We start from the raw sequence: 16,398 nt of genomic DNA on the forward strand, positions 1-16,398 counted from the left end.
CCTACTACTGTAGGAGCTACCTCACCTGCACACAAACTGCTTTCTCACCTATTAAGTTGCTCTGCACATGTGCTGACACAAACTAATTAGCAGGGGAAAGTTGGATAGGAACATGGGAATGGCCATGGAGAGGGTTACACATGGGAAACTTCGACCACACTTCAACAAATGTTCAAAAATACCCTGGTCAGTAAGTACACATAAATCTAGTATTTGTTTCACACAAGAAATGACACATACCACAATTTAGATTTAATTTGTAAAATAAATTTATTTGCTGTTCAGCATCACAGCTTGACACTTTAATGTGAGAAATCAAATAAACAAATAAAATAGACACACAAATAATAAAACAGCCAGAACAAGAGGTTGCATATCTCCAAACATGTGTTACCCTGCAAATGCAATGGTGAAAGAAATGGGGACACCAGAATACGTACTGCAACAACCAGGGTGAATACTAAGCAAGATACACACCACCAAAAAAAAATATCCTGCATTTGTAGAGGTCAAAATACGAACTTTCATGCCCATGGCACGCAAATGGATCGATGGGCAACTCAGGAAGCGGATGTCCAGTGCAATTTAAACCTTTGGGCTCCAACCACAGAGGAAGTGAACCAGGTCTCATTTGGGCCCTTTTTTGCCCCTTTTAGATGGGGCCTTGGGGACAGGGGCCTTTGGCTCAGCTGGCTTTCGGCGTCTTCCCCTAGTCGACACAGGAGGGTCAGCCGAGGTGGAAGGTTGGGGAGCAGCTTGGGGTGGGGCAGCAGATGGGGGATTGTCCCTTAGGGACCTGGCGGTGGACAGCTGCTCCGCAAGAAGTTCATTCTGGCGGCTGAGGTGTTGGCCAATGCTTACTATGCCAGCCGCCAGAGTTTCATTAATGCGGTTCAAGGCCTCAACCTGCAGATTGTTTGTGGCCTTCCACTCCGCCAGAAAATCCGCCACCTGCTGCTGACGGATCGCAGCATCCACCCCTTGCTGCTCGATCCTGTCCAGCGTCACCAACAGGCTCTCATCCCATGTCTCCTGTGGCTGGGGCTGGGGGCGACGTCTTGGTGGAGGCTGGACCACTTGCTCCACCTGTGGCTCTGCAGAGGAAGATGCTGCCGGTACATCCTGGCTTTCTGCTTCTGCTAGGATAAGAATTGAAAACAATGTCACCATCACATACGCAATAAAAAATATCTTTCTAAATACAATGCATTACTGTGACTTACCATCAAAAGGAGCATCAAAGACCTCCGCCGGGAGCTCACTGTCCATATTGGAGATCCCCCTGATCTCCCCCACATCAATCACGTCCACGGAGTCCTGCTCCAGGGGGGTATACTCCAAATGGTCAGGCATAGGACCGCTCCCGGTGGACATGCTGTGGTTGTACCGGTCAGTCATCTTCCTCTTCAGTGTACTTTTGAAGTCAGTCCACCTACAAGTTTAAAAATACAAATATCACCATGAGATATGTGCACCACTGTGCTACGTGTAGGGTTACCACCTAGTCCCTTCAATTCCGGACACATGTTAATTACACAGGTTCTGTGGCAGTTTAAAATTAGGTGAAGTGGAGTCTTGAAGTCAGCCAGCCACAGAACCTGTGTAATTAATATGTGTCCGGAATTAAAGGGACTATGTGGTACCCCTAGCTACGTGACATTTCCTAGTGTGGGTGCTCTTATGTTTTTTTGCCATATGTGTCCCACACACACATTCATGTCTAAATTAGGAGGCATTTCAGTGTCTCATCTCATTCATTAGGCCACTAAATGCACATACATACATCACTATGCAGAAATGACATCATCCATGGCCAAATTAGGCACCTCCACCTGGTGTGAAACTACACATTCCACCATAGCTTGACAATGTGGTTATTATGGAGTAATTTAACTATGGAATGGCATACTGGGATGTGTAGTTTCTCACCAGCTACATGTGCACAGTTTGCTCATTCTTGTTTCAGTAGCATCATATGGAACATGTTACAACAACTCTTTCAAAAACACACTTTCTCTTGTCCCATCACATACTTCACATGAGCAGAACTGTGCCCATAACCTCACATCACACCAATGGTGCATGTTTCATATATCAATGTGGGTTATTAGACATGGTTGTGTTCACATGTGACATTGAAGTGTAGCACTATCTACAAACACACCTTTCTATTAGTCTCAAAACATACATGTAACATATGTACACACATATGACATCAGGGGGACAAAGACCAGGGCAATTTTTCAGCAGTCTCCAGCAGGAACTGAGGCCCTTATTCTAGTTCACTCTTTCTGGCCAAATATTTCTTTGATGGACAAAACCATGTGCACTGCAGGTGAGGCAGGTGTAAAACCCCACCCAAATCTGATTATCTCTGCACAAGTAACACCTGCCTCACCTGCAGTGCACATGGTTTTGTCCATCTAATAAATATTTGGCCAGAAAGAGTGAACTAGAATAAGGGCCTCAGTTCCTGCTGGAGACTGCTGAAAAATTGCCCTGACAAACACACTAACCTTTTCTTCACCGCGTCCCAATTTCTGACCACTGGTGACACCTGGTTCACTTCCTCTGTGATCTTGTCCCAAAGGTTTCTCCTTGCACTGGCACCCGGCTTCCTGGTTGCCAATTCAATCCATTCGCGTGTCCTGGGCACTAGAATTCGCATTTCGGCCTCTACAAATGCAGGGTTTCTCTTTCTGGTGGTGGTATCCTGCTCAGTCCTCACCCTAGATGTTGCAGCTCGTTTTCTGGTGGCCCCAGTTCTCTCACCATGCACCTGCTGGGTCACACCTGTTTGGAGAGATGCAACCTCTTGTTCTGGCTGGTTGCTTGGCCCTTGTGGAGCTGGTGGAGGTTCACCAGGGCCTGTTACTGAGGGGCCCGCTTGATCTTGCAGGCTACTCCTCTCTTGGGCCCTCCTTCTCCGCTCCTGTTCCCTCTTGTTCAGTGCATCAAGCAGGGATTGTGCTGTAGCTCTCTGCAGAGCGTCCTCAGCTGCGGAATCGTCTGAGTCAGACATGTTTGCAGCAATTGTGGGCTGCATCTGACTGAATATTTATATGTTAATCTCCCGCCATGAACAAGGGGGCGTATATTTTTTCCCGCAATGTAGATGCAAATTTACGCCGATATTTCCCGCCGATAATACCCGCTTAAATTACGCAGGTCTCAACGCACCTGATCAATCACCTGTATATGCACATACACAGGTTGTGGAGCATTGTGGGCTACATCGTGAAATGTGTGCACCTGTCATTCCAATGATGAGTGTTGTCAGCTGGTATCTGTTGGAGTTCGTGTATGCCTTGTGAGTCACATTTCAAAACATCACGTTACAATGCTTTCCTTACATATGTAATGTGTATGAAATTGTCATACAGCAACATGTCGCATTGTGGCCCTTTAAGCAGCGTAGTTATGACTAGAGGGTTGCGTGTATTATTTTCCGCACACTGTAAATACAGTACTCCTCTCCATGCATATCGGTGTATCGTGCCCCCTTTAAGCAGCGTAGTTATAAGTAGAGGGTTGCGTGTATTATTTTCCGCACACTGTAAATACAGTACTTCTCTCTTCATTGAATGCATGCTGTTGGTTGTGGTGTGTGTATATCGGAACGGTCCGCGTAAGTTTCTATTCGCATCCAGTTTGTTAATGTAAGAGGGATTAATAAAGTTAATACCAAACAAACAATTTTTTCGACCAATCAGCAAGCACCAAAAGTGATATATGTACCTGCAATTAATAACTGCGCCATTGCCACTATGACTTGTCCTCGAGCTAGGCCCTTTTCCACCTCAGAGCTTTTGGCCCTGGTCGAAGTTATGGACCGTCACCTGGGGCCCAGATTACTAGTATGTCAGCGTTTTTTAGCAATGTTTTGTGTACTTTTTATAAATATGTTCCTGAGTATGGGGGTGTATATGGGGGTGTATATGGGGGTATATATGGGTGTATATGGGGGTGTATATGGGTGTATATTGGGGGTATATGGGTGTATATGGGTGTATATGGGGGTGTATATGGGGGTGTATATGGGTGTATATGGGGGGTATATGGGTGTATATGGGGGTGTATATGGGTGTATATGGGGGGTATATGGGTGTATATGGGTGTATATGGGGGTATATGGGTGTATATGGGTGTATATGGGGGGTATATGGGTGTATATGGGTGTGTATATGGGTGTATATGGGTGTATATGGGGGTATATGGGGGTGTATATGGGTGTATATGGGTGTATATGGGGGGTATATGGGTGTATATGGGTGTATATGGGGGGTATATGGGTGTATAGGGGGTGTATAGGGGGGGTTTAAGTAGTTGATCAGTTTTTGGGTGTAGGATATCAAATAGTTTGCATGATAAATGTCTGAAATATCACAGCAATGATAATTTTGAAGGTTATGAGCATGACTAATGTGAATTTTTCTTTCCCCCTTTTTTATGAAACCCAATCTTCGATTTCTATGCCATCAACATGAACATTTCAGCACGGGCAAGAGCCGCCAGAGAAGCCCGGGAGCAGGCACGCCGGGACCAGGCAGCCCAGGAACAGCCGGAAGAGGAGGAGGAGGAAGAGGAAGAGGAGGAGGAGGAGGAGGAGAAGAAAGAGGAGGAGGAGGAGGAAGAAGAGGAGGAGGAAGAAGAGGAGGAGAAAGAAGAGGAGACACTGGGTGCAGCTTGGACCCACACAATTTCCCCATCCCCTTCCCCCTCCACAACCCCCACCCCCTCCACAACCCCCACCCCCTCCACAACCCCCTCCCCAACCCACACCCCCTCCCCAACCCACACCCCCTCCCCCTCCCCAACACTGGAGACACTGGGTGCAGCTTGGACCCACACAATTTCCCCATCCCCTTCCCCCTCCACAACCCCCACCACCTCCACAACCCCCACCCCCTCCACAACCCCCCCCTCCCCAACCCCCACCCCCCCCCTCCCCACCCCATTTCCAACCCCCCTACACCTCTCCACCACCCACCCCCAAACCTCTCCACTCCCCACTCACACCCACTACCTCGGTCCAAACTCCAGGACCATCCCCCTTGCTCCTGACCCCCCCAACCACTGCACAGCCAACCAGCGGCGACCAGGATGGCTCAAGTAGCCGTAAGTAAATAATGTGTCTAATGTTGACCTACACATTTCTACACATAAACAATCACAACAACCACATATGTGTATCCAACATCAACATTAGTTGCAACATATCACTGCAGGCCGACCATGAGGTGTGTCCTGTCCTTCTCCAGGAACAAGGCTCCCCTTGGTGGTTTTTTTGAGTGTGGCCATGCCTCACCCCTTGAATAATTGACATAACAGTACATCCAATGAGATATCCGACATTAGTGGTGTGGTAGTTATGTGGCTCCAGGTGTTGGGTAACTCCAGTTCCCAGCATGATGTGCAACACAGGCAGTGGTGTAACTAGGCTCCACGGTGCCCGGAGCAAAGGCATGTTTCGCGCCCCCCCCCCTCCCCGCCCCATGGGGTACATGTATGCAGAATAGTAACACCCAGTACAGTATATGCAGGGAAGTTACACTGCTTAGGACAGAGCAATGAGAGCTTGCACACATGCTGTATATGTATGCAGCATAGTAGCACCCAGTACAGTATATGCAGGTGAGATACACTGTCTAGGACAGAGCAATGAGAGCTTGCACACATACTGTACATGTATGCTGCATAGTAACATCCAGTAGAGTATATGCAGGGAAATTACACTGCCTGCACTGCCCAGGACAGAGGGGCAGCCTGGTGCACAGACCAATGAGAACTAGCACACATACTGTACATGTATGCAGCAATTACAGATAATGCAGAGGGCAGGTCAGTGCCATATAGTGCATATACGGGAGAGCTGACACACACTATCTCCTAGGTGCACTTACCGGCACAGGACATGGTCTTCCAGGTCTTCAGCAGCAGGATGATGATGTAAGGAGAGAAGGGTGGCCTGGGACCAGGGTACTGCCGTGACCGGGGGGAGAAGAGAGAGGGTAAGGTGACCCTGGACCGCGGAGACTGGCTCTGGCGCTGCAGCCGCTGACTTCATCAGTTAAAATGGCGAGAGCGGAGCTACATGGCCCGGGGACGTGGCCACTGCCAGTCAGGCTCCTCTGATCGCGCCCCCTGCAGCTTGTCCAACAGGCGCTGGAGCAGTCACCTCACCCGGCGGCTGCTGTGCGGTTAGATTAATGCCGGGCGCATCGGGGAGCGGGCGAGCAGGGCAGGGGAGCTGGCGGCAGAGCTCCGGCGCCAGGTGACATGTCGGCGCCAGGTGACATGTCGGCGCCTGGAGCTAGTGCTCCGCCGGCTCCGCCCTAGCTACGCCTCTGAACACAGGGCCGGATTATAATGGAGGCGCAAGGGGTCAGTGCCCCTGGGCCCCCCTCTAGCTAGGGGCCCCCTGTGGTTGTCATGTATTTTTTCAAAATAAAATGTTTAAGTTATGTTTTTTTTTTTTTAGCTAAATGTTTTGTGCATGGGTGGGGTAGTGCTGCAGCTTCACCTATCTGCCAATGTGACAATGATTTATGGTGCTGAGCATCGGGAGCCAAGGCACACTGATTGCACAAGTGTGCAGTGCATTTCTGGGAGTTGACTAAGTCCCATGACACTTTGCACCAGAGGACAGAGGCTGAGAAGTTTGTGCTGAGCTCTGATTGGTGGAGCTCATTACATGCTTCTCAGGTCCATGGAGAACAGCAGCAGCAGCTTAGTCATAGGAGGGTTTTTAATCAGAGGCAGCACTAGGACTGTGAGGTCTCCTCCAGAGTAAGGGGCAGAGGGACAAACACAGGCTTTTCATGTGGTGTGTGTATATATATATATATATATATATATATACTAGGTGATTCATCGCGCCCTACGGGCGCTCTTCACACCGTCGTAAGGGGCTGCGCCCCCTTAATTTGTGAACGTTTGTATATGAGAAATATGGTTAGAATTGTATGAAAGATGCCTGTATTGCAACTTAGGTGTCCGCGAATCGCGGGAGGGGGGGTCGCAGAGGGTGCCGCGAATTGCAGGAGGGGGGGTCGCGGGGGGGCCCGCGAATTGCAGGAGGGGGGGTTGTGGGGGGGTGGATGCTGCGAATCGCGGGAGGGGAGGGATTGCAGAGAATCGCGGGAGGGGGGTCGCGGGGTGGGTTGCCGCAAATCGCGGGAGGGGGGTTACGGGGCCGGGGGTTGCGGCGAATCATGGTAGGGGGGGTCGCGGGGGGTGTGCCGTGAATCACGGGAGGGGGGGTCACGGGGTGGGGTGCCGAGAATCGCGGGAGTGGGGGTTGTGGGGGGGGGGGTGTGACGCAAATCGCCACAAGAAAAAATCAACACAGAAAGGTCAACACATGTAAATGTTGACATAAGTGTGCCACTTCATTGGTGTCCATGTCGACACATGAGAATGAATATGAAAATATTCAAAAAATTAAAAAAAAAAAACTTCAAAAACTCATGTCAACCTTTTTCATTGTCGACCATAGCCATGTCAGTGTTTTCCATGTGTAATTTAATTCTGGAGCTGCCGCGAATCACGGGGGGTGCAGCGAATTGCGGGAGGGGGGGGTCGCGGGGTTGGGTGCCGCGAATCGGGGGAGGGGGGGTTGCGCGGGGGGGGGGGTGTGACGCGAATCGCCACAAGAAAAAATCAACACAGAAAGGTCAACACATGTAAATGTTGACATAAGTGTGCCACTTCATTGGTGTCCATGTTGACACATGACAATGAATATGAAAACATTCAAAAAATGAAATAAATCTTCAAAAACTCATGTCAACCTTTTGCATTGTCGACCATAGCCGTGCCAGTGTTTTGCATGTGCCATTTAATCCTGGGGCTGCCGCGAATCGCGGGGGGTGCCGCGATTTGCGGGAGGGGGGGGGTTGCGGGGGGTGGGTGCCGCGAATCGCGGGAGAGTGGGGTTCATGGGGGTTCCGGTGGGGGGTTGCCGCGAATTGCGGGGGGGGGGGTCGCGGGGGGGTGCCGGGGTGCCGCGAATCGCCACAAGAAAAAAATCAACACAGAAAGGTCAACACATGTAAATGTTGACATAAGTGTGGCACTTCATTGGTGTCCATGTCGACACATGAGAATAAACTTGAAAATATTCAAAAAATGACAAAAAAACTTCAAAAACTCATGTCAACCTTTTTCATTGTCGACCATAGCCATGTCAGTGTTTTCCATGTGCAATTTAATTCTGGAGCTGCCGCGAATCACGGGGGGTGCCGTGAATTGCGGGAGGGGGGGTCGCGGGGGTGGGTGCCGCGAATCGCGGGAGGGCGGGGTTCACAGGGGTTCCGGTGGGGGGTTGCCGCGAATTGCGGGAGGTGGGGGGTCACGGGGGGTGCCGCGAATCGTGGGAGGGGGGGTTGCGGGGGGTGTGACGCGAATCGCCACAAGAAAAAATCAACACAGAAAGTTCAACACATGTAAATGTTGACATAAGTGTGCCACTTCATTGGTGTCCATGTCGACACATGACAATGAATATGAAAAAATTAAAAAAATTAAAAATAAATCTTCAAAAACTCATGTCAACCTTTTTCATTGTCGACCATAGCCATGTCAGTGTTTTGCATGTGCCATTTAATCCTGGGGCTGCTGCGAATTGCGGGGGGGGGGGGGGTGCCGCGAATCGCGGGAGGGGGGTCGCAGGGGGGGTGCCGCCAATCGTGCAAGGGGGGGTCGCGGGGGGGTTCTTTTTGCCGCGAATCGCGGGAGGTAGGTCGCGGGGGGGGTGTTTTTTCTGCGAATCGGGGGGGGGGGTCACGGGGGAGGGTTTGCCGCGATTCGCGGGAGGGGGGGTTCGCGGGGTGGTGGGAGGGGTCGTGGGGGGGTTCTTTTTGCAGCGAATCGCGGGAGGGGGGGTCGCGGGGGTGTTTTTGCTGCGAATCGCGGTAGGGGGGGTCGCGGGGGAGCGGGTGTTTTTGCCGCGAATCGCGGGAGGGGGGGGGCGCGCGGGGGGGAGGTTTTGCCGCAAATCGCGGGAGGGGGGCGCTCACCTGGTGGCTGTGGAGTAGCAGTGCTGGGCAACATGGGAAGGCAGTGGGTGTCTGGCACTGTCTGTGGGCTCACTGGGCTGGTTCTCTGTCACATACCTCCCAACATGACCCTCTCCAGGAGGACACAATGCTCTGTTTCTAGACTTCCCCTTAATGTATGATTGCCATCACCTGTTTTAAACAGGTAAATTTCTCAGAGAGGTGTTCAGCACAGATGAAGGCAATCACACATTAAGAGGAAAGTCCAGGAACAGAGCGTTATAGACACAGACACCCACTTTGAGTGACAGATGTAGCCAAATATATAGGAGATATATATCCCCTGCAGGTAACCATTGACCAAGTTTATTCTGCCTTTACTCTGTGTTTTGACAGTATAATATTCGCCCATGCAGTGTGCGGCCAGTAATGACAAGTGCAAGGGGGCCCCCCGCTCTAAAGTACCCCGGGCCCCCCAAAGGCTTAATCTGCCACTGGTGCAACTTAAATGTAGAGATTGTTTTGGTAATAGTGTGTGAGGCCATGCGGATGCATGCTTTACAAACATAGCTGTAGGCCTATAATTTGTACAGCAATGTCCTAAATTTAAAATACTAAGGAGTGCTTAAGCCACAACAATGTCATAACCCTTAAATAGCACAGGCTAATTGTGAGGTTAGAGGACAGTCCCCCAAAACCAAAGTACCAATTGGGATACAGCATACATTCATTGATGAAGGAGTAATTGAATTAATGTTATTTACTATGTACAGTATGTGTGTGTTAACATATTATTTTTTAGTACTGTGTTTACAGCAGACCCATCTTCAATGTAGTTTACAAATGTATGTGGCCTTCACACATAACTCTGAACTTTTTATTATGTACAAATACAACAAACTTTTGTGTATGTTATATATTATTTTTTTTTTTTTATCCCTTCACTACAGACACTGAACAGCAGCAGGAGGAGGTGGCACGGATCCGGAGGGAAATATTCCTGACCCTGCTATATTTATTTATTCTTTTTGCCCAACTGGACGACCTCATTTCATTTTTTTTTATCCCCCCCCCCCTTATTATTTTTGCCCAAAATAAACGTTTATGTACAGTTCGAAATTGCCTGTGTTTTTACTAATAAATATGTTAGAGGGCTTGTAAGGGTAGGTACATACAGATGTGTACTGTACGTTATACTTGTAATTTGAGGTGAGGGGTAATGATTGATGTGTGAATGTGTGTGTTTTTGAGTAAAATAACACATAGTGAAAATGCATGCATGTTTAATGTTGTTAGATTAAAACATCACACATAACATCAGGGTAGGTATACATGTTACACATTGTGGACAAAGTAATTATGGACATAATTTAGTACATATACAGAAACACCAACATAACTTGATGTAAAAGTAACAGCAATATGGGGACACATAGATAGTGATTAAAATGCCACATTACATGGAACATAACAAATATACATGTAATGAGGGTTCAAATGTAGTTTTATTAGGTCTTTATTAAGGTAGACAATTGAGTTAATAGAAAACAATAATTGAATAACAAATAGATTAATTAATCAATTGTCAGATTAGTAGTTGAGAGGCAAGATTTGCAGGTCCATATATGTGAAGGGTATGCCAGCGTGCACGGACATACGCTCACTCTCACGAGCGGTGACATAAGCTGAGTTTTCCATTGAAAACAATAGGGACCCGTCCGTGCAAGCTGGCGTACGCTCAGATCTCCGCAAGAAGTCGGTGGGAAGACGGACGAAAGACGTCCGTAAACGGCGCCGTACGCTCAGTTGTACGCCAGTTGTCGGAGTGCAAGGGCTGGGCCGTCCGCGTACGTTGCCGTACGCTCATTTGTACGCCACTCCCCTTCTACGGTATTTCTGCCCGTACGTAAGCGGCTGATTTGTGGGTGGACTTAACCCTAACGGCCGCGTACGGCTAGCGTACGTTAATAGCGAACGTACGCACGTTTGGCCGCTCCGATCAGAATAAGGCCCATTATGTGTAGCAGTGGCAAACGCAGGATTTTCAGAAGGGGGTTTCCAGAGGGGCGGAGCAAAGCACGGAGATGGACACTTAGGTGACCCAGTATATGCCGGGTCAGTTAAAGTATTATAGATAGACCAAATGTATATAAATGATAATAATAATAATAATAATAATAATAAATTATATATATTAATATATATGCACACACACACACACACATACATACATATATATACATACAGGGGCGTCAACAGCAGTGTAGACCTCTGGGCATAGCAATGTATTGGGGCCCCTACCGAACCTCCAGCGGTAGGGGTGGGGGAAGCTTTGATGTCCCGCGGGTGGTAGGGGGTATTATATCAACCGCTCAGCATGTAGGGCCTGGATCAGTAATTTCCACTAATTACCCTTTACTGCACAGATGGTGGGAGATGGGGTGGGAGAAGGGGGAATTGGGCTGAAAGAAGGGGCCCTGATACATAACTTCCAGGGTGGTAGAGGATGTTTAATATGCAGAGGAGGGGTGTATAGTGGAGTGGGCTTATTATTCATAATTTTCTGGTGGGAGGACAGCTTGCTTGACTGCAGATATCTCCAGTTCCCGGAAATAGATTTCTTTGATTTTAAAGGAATTAACTAGAGAAACCCACCTACCAAATGGTATTGGGCAGCACATTTAACAGCCCTTGCAGTAAAAAAAAAAACACCTTATTTTTATTTTCATTAAAAAAAAAAGGCAGCTCCCCTGGTCTGAAACGGGACACATGGGGGCACCCCTGGAATTATACGGCACACATGCGGGCACCCCAGGACTGATACAGGACACATGGGGGCACCCATGGAATTATGTGGCACACATGCGGGCACCCCTGGACTGATACAGCATACATGTGGGCACCCCCTGGACAAATACAGCACACATGCGGGCACCCCTGGATGGATACAGTACACATGTGGGCACCCCTGGACTGATACAGCACAAATGTGGGCACCAATGGACAAATACAGCACACATGTGGGCACCCCTTGATATATACAGTACACATGCGGGCACCCCTGGACTGATGCAGCACACATGCGGGCACCCTAGGCACTGGCAGCAGTAATTAAAAAAAAATTTGCTTTGAATTTTTTTGTAGCACTAGCAGCCCCCTCTATGTATTAATCATCCCCCCCCCCAGCAGGATTCCCCCTCACACCCCTCAGCAGACAGCAGGGACACATCCGTGCTGTCTGACATCACCAGCCTGTTGGCGCCGACCGCCGGGAACTATATATCCCCAGGTCTCGCGAGAATCCGACGCGGGATGATGACGTTTTAGCCTCGATTTGGACTCGGAAAGATGGTGGGAACCGGCGAACTCCTCGGATCAGGCCTCGGATCAGGTAAGTTCGTGGGGGTTCTGATCTCTAGGATCCGAACCCGCTCATCTCTATTGTATACACATATCTATAGATTGTAAGCTTGCGAGCAGGGCCCTCTGTAAATTCCCAGTTTGTTGTTTCACTGGGGCAGATGTATCAATAATATTTTAACGTTAGTTAAATAACGAGTCCCGCTTCTCCTGCATAACGAGGAGAAGCGGGCACTCGTTATGGGGAGATGTATTAACATCCCCCAAGCCGATAAGGAGAGCCGTTATGCCCAGCGTTAACGGCTCTCCTTATCGGCTCCCTCGCCGCCCCGCACATGCGCACTCGCCGTCGCCCCCCCTGCCCGGCTTACTGGGCATGCGCGAGATCTCGCAAAAAACGCGAGATCTCCAGCGCAGCCCTAGCCAGAAGCAGGGCTAGCGTTGTCCCCACAGTGGGGGATAGGACAACGTTAGCCCTGAGCTGGCGAAGCGGCCGGGGCGAATTAACGCCTTGAAGGCTGTTAATACATCGCCCCGGCCGTTAATCCCTGGGGAAGATTGCAGGGACAGCCCCGCCGAGCGTAACTCGGCGGGCTGTCACTAGCGCACGTTAGGTGCGCTAGTAATACATTAGGGTCAGACGTAATCCCCCCCAGTTAACCAGCGTTAAGTGCATTTTTGCACTTAACGCTGGTTAATACATCTGCCCCATTGTCTCCTATTGTAAAGCGCAATGGAATATGCTGGGCTATATAAGAAACTGTGGTACTTATATGTTAGTTGGGCGCCCAATTAGCATACGTACGTTACCGTAGGGAAATTGCATCGCATCGCATCCGATGTTTTGCATGTGATGCGATTTTTCCATAGGGTTCTATGTTAGTGACTTTACTATACAATATTGGGTGCCATGGCATCCGATAATCGCATCACATCGCATCCGATGTTTCCGATGCGATGCGATTTTTCCATAGGGTTGTATGTTAGTGAATTTACTATACAATATCGGGTGCCATGGCATCCGATAATTGCATCGCATCCGATGTTTTGCATCCGATGTTTTGTATGCGAAACATCGGATGTGATGCAATGCGATTTTTCCATAGGGTTGTATGTTAGTGAATTTACTGTACAATATCGGGTGCCATGGCATCCGATAATCGCATCACATCCGATGTTTTGCATCCGATGTTTTGCAAGCGAAACATCGGATGCGATGCGATTTTTCCATAGGGTTGTATGTGAATTTACTGTACAATATCGGGTGCCATTCAGAGTGATAAACCACCAACCAATCATCTCCTGCCTGTCATTTTTCAAACACGGTCAGTGACATGGCATGTAGGAGCTGATTGGATGGCTGTTTATCACTCTCCATTTTATCACTTTTCAATCTTATTGTTTCTGGGCCCCAGTGTGGTGACTCCTGAGCACTAATATGTCACTTCCCACTGATTCCCCAACTGTGTTACTGTGTAATATTAGTGGGAAGATGATGTGGGTTATGGGGCAGAGAGACCAACTGCCATTTCCAACTGCTGCCCGCATGCCACATGCCAGGTATAAAACCTCAGTGTGCTGGCCTCTCACTGTCATTTCTTGAGCAGAGGCAGAGGTGAGTGCAAGAAAAAAAGACCCCCCCTAGAGAGAACCAGTTTTACAGAGTTTACTCCAGGTGATATCAGTGATCAGTGATCAGCGCACATTAACATCTGTGTTTCTTTTTTTTATTTTTTTGTGCACCTTTGGTGCAATTTACCACCAACGATGAGCCGGAGGGAATTGGCCCAGTTAACTGGAACTGGGCCATATCCGAACACCTCCTGGCTACGGTCAGGGCGCAGCAGACCATCTTCTGGTGTACCATCTGCAGCAGCCCCAACATCAGGAGGACCAGTAGCAGCAGCAGTGCCGTCCTCAGGAGCACCAGCAGTGGCAGGAGCACGAAGACCAGCAGTCATCCTTGCCCGCCTTCCATCCTACAGGAGATGCACCTTTACAGAAGGAGGCGCTGTAGAGTCCTGCCCCATCTGCATCTCCCAGTTTCGGATTGGAGAGGAAGTGGCAGTCACATCCTGCAGGCATGTTTTCCACATCTCATGCCTGACACAGTGGCTGGACATTAACACCATCTGCCCCCTGTGCCGCTCCCGATGCCTGAGCAGACTTTTCCTGCGTCATCTTTAGAGGAAATCCGAGGACGTAAGTACTGTTACAGCTGGTCGTGTCCTTGTTGTCTTGTCTCCCCCTGTCTACCCTACTCGGGGATTAGCTACTTGCTGCTGTTGTCAGCAGAGGTCTTGAGGGATTTTACCTTTTTTACCTGAACTGACGGACTTAATTTGGCTCATTGAAATTTGGCTAATTGGCAACAATTCAAATTCCTCAGTCCCTCAGCAGGGTTTTGGGTTCACCTCTTGCCGAGTTTTACTTGTGTTATCCTTTCTCTCCCCCAACCCCCTTTCCCCTCATGTGTCATTATATTGCTTCTGATTGGCTGTGAAGCTTGTCTTAATTCGACTAATTGGCATTCAATGAAACAAAAGATTTTTTTTTGTTTTTTTTTGGCAGATCATCCATTTAAGTTTTAATTTCTTTGGCAGCTATTCATGAAGCAGTGAAAGAGGGGAGAAGTGTGATTGGTTGCCATGGGTAACATCTCCTCTGGCTCACCCCTCCACTCTTCTCACTGATTCCCGAATAGGCCCCTTTGCCACCAAACTTTATATTTAAATAATCCTGATGTGTTTTAAATAAATTCCACCTTTTGTTCTGCCAAATCCATGTCTCCGAGTCTTTATTCATATTATGGTTACTTACGAGTGTGTGATTATATGGTATATATTATATGGTATATACATGGGACACCCCTCAGATGGTGGAAGGTTATGGACATCTTTGCCACCAGACATTTCCTAATCGATTTAATTATAATAAATAAATACCCATTACTGGCAATCACGGTGTCTGAGTCTTTCTGTTTATTAATGGTATTTTACTGTTATATTATTGTTTTGTGACTAGTGTCGCGGTCAGTTTAAAAGATGTTTAATCCTATTTTGCATATTGACTGTGTAAGGGTGAAGTGGGCGTTTGGGGTGGAAACCTGCCGTTTTCCAGGTGCCCAGGCATTTATGGGGAGGGTATGTGATGTCAGCGATGACCGCTTCCGCCCCGTCACAGTCATTAATTAGTGGAAGGGTCAGCGTTACTCCCAATTGCACAGACTGCAATATAGATGCAAGATTTGCATATTGCTGCCCATGTTCTCTCCCCCACATGGTCCCGTCACTCGCAGCACATGAATAGGCTGCTGATAATCGCTCATTCCAGCTGTTGTTCAACTACACATCCCAGCATGCCCTGCATCAGTTTTAGCATGGGCAAATAGCAAAACTGTAGCAGGGCATGCTGGGATGTGTAGTTCAACAACATCTGGAGTGTCAAGGTTAGCCATCACTGGCTTAGGTTGACACATGACATACGTCGACATGGTCGGAAGATCAAAAAAGCATTAGATCGAAAATGGGAAGTCAACAGTCAAAAGGTGGACATTAGTTTTTTAATTTTTTTGTCCCGAATGATGACGTAAGTCAACATGGATACCGTCTCTGTATACCGCGTCCCCTCGCATGGCTCAGTGCGCTCGCTATGCTTCGGACACTATTGTATTCTCCCTCCACGCCCTAATGGGTGTTAGGGTATGAAGTACCACCTGTTTTTTTTTTTATGTGAAAAACTCATTTTGACTGTCGACCTTTCCATTGTTGACCTAATGCTTGTGTCAACATTCAACCCTATCAGCCTTGCGTCGACCCTATTTCACGTGTCAACCTAAGCCAGGCATGTCCAAACTTTGTCCCTCCAGCTGTTGTGAAACTACACCTCCCAGCATGCCTTGCTATGGTTTTAGCATTCTCTAATAACCAAACTTACAAGGCATGATGGGACTTGTAGTTTTACAATAGCTAGAGGGCCATAGTTTGGACATGCCTGACCTTAGCCCTGTCCACCTTTAGTGGTCAACCTAAATTATGTC

This window comes from Crinia signifera, chromosome 8, assembly GCF_055691185.1.
Source record: "Crinia signifera chromosome 8, ASM5569118v1, whole genome shotgun sequence".
Classification (NCBI taxonomy): Eukaryota; Metazoa; Chordata; class Amphibia; order Anura; family Myobatrachidae; genus Crinia; species Crinia signifera.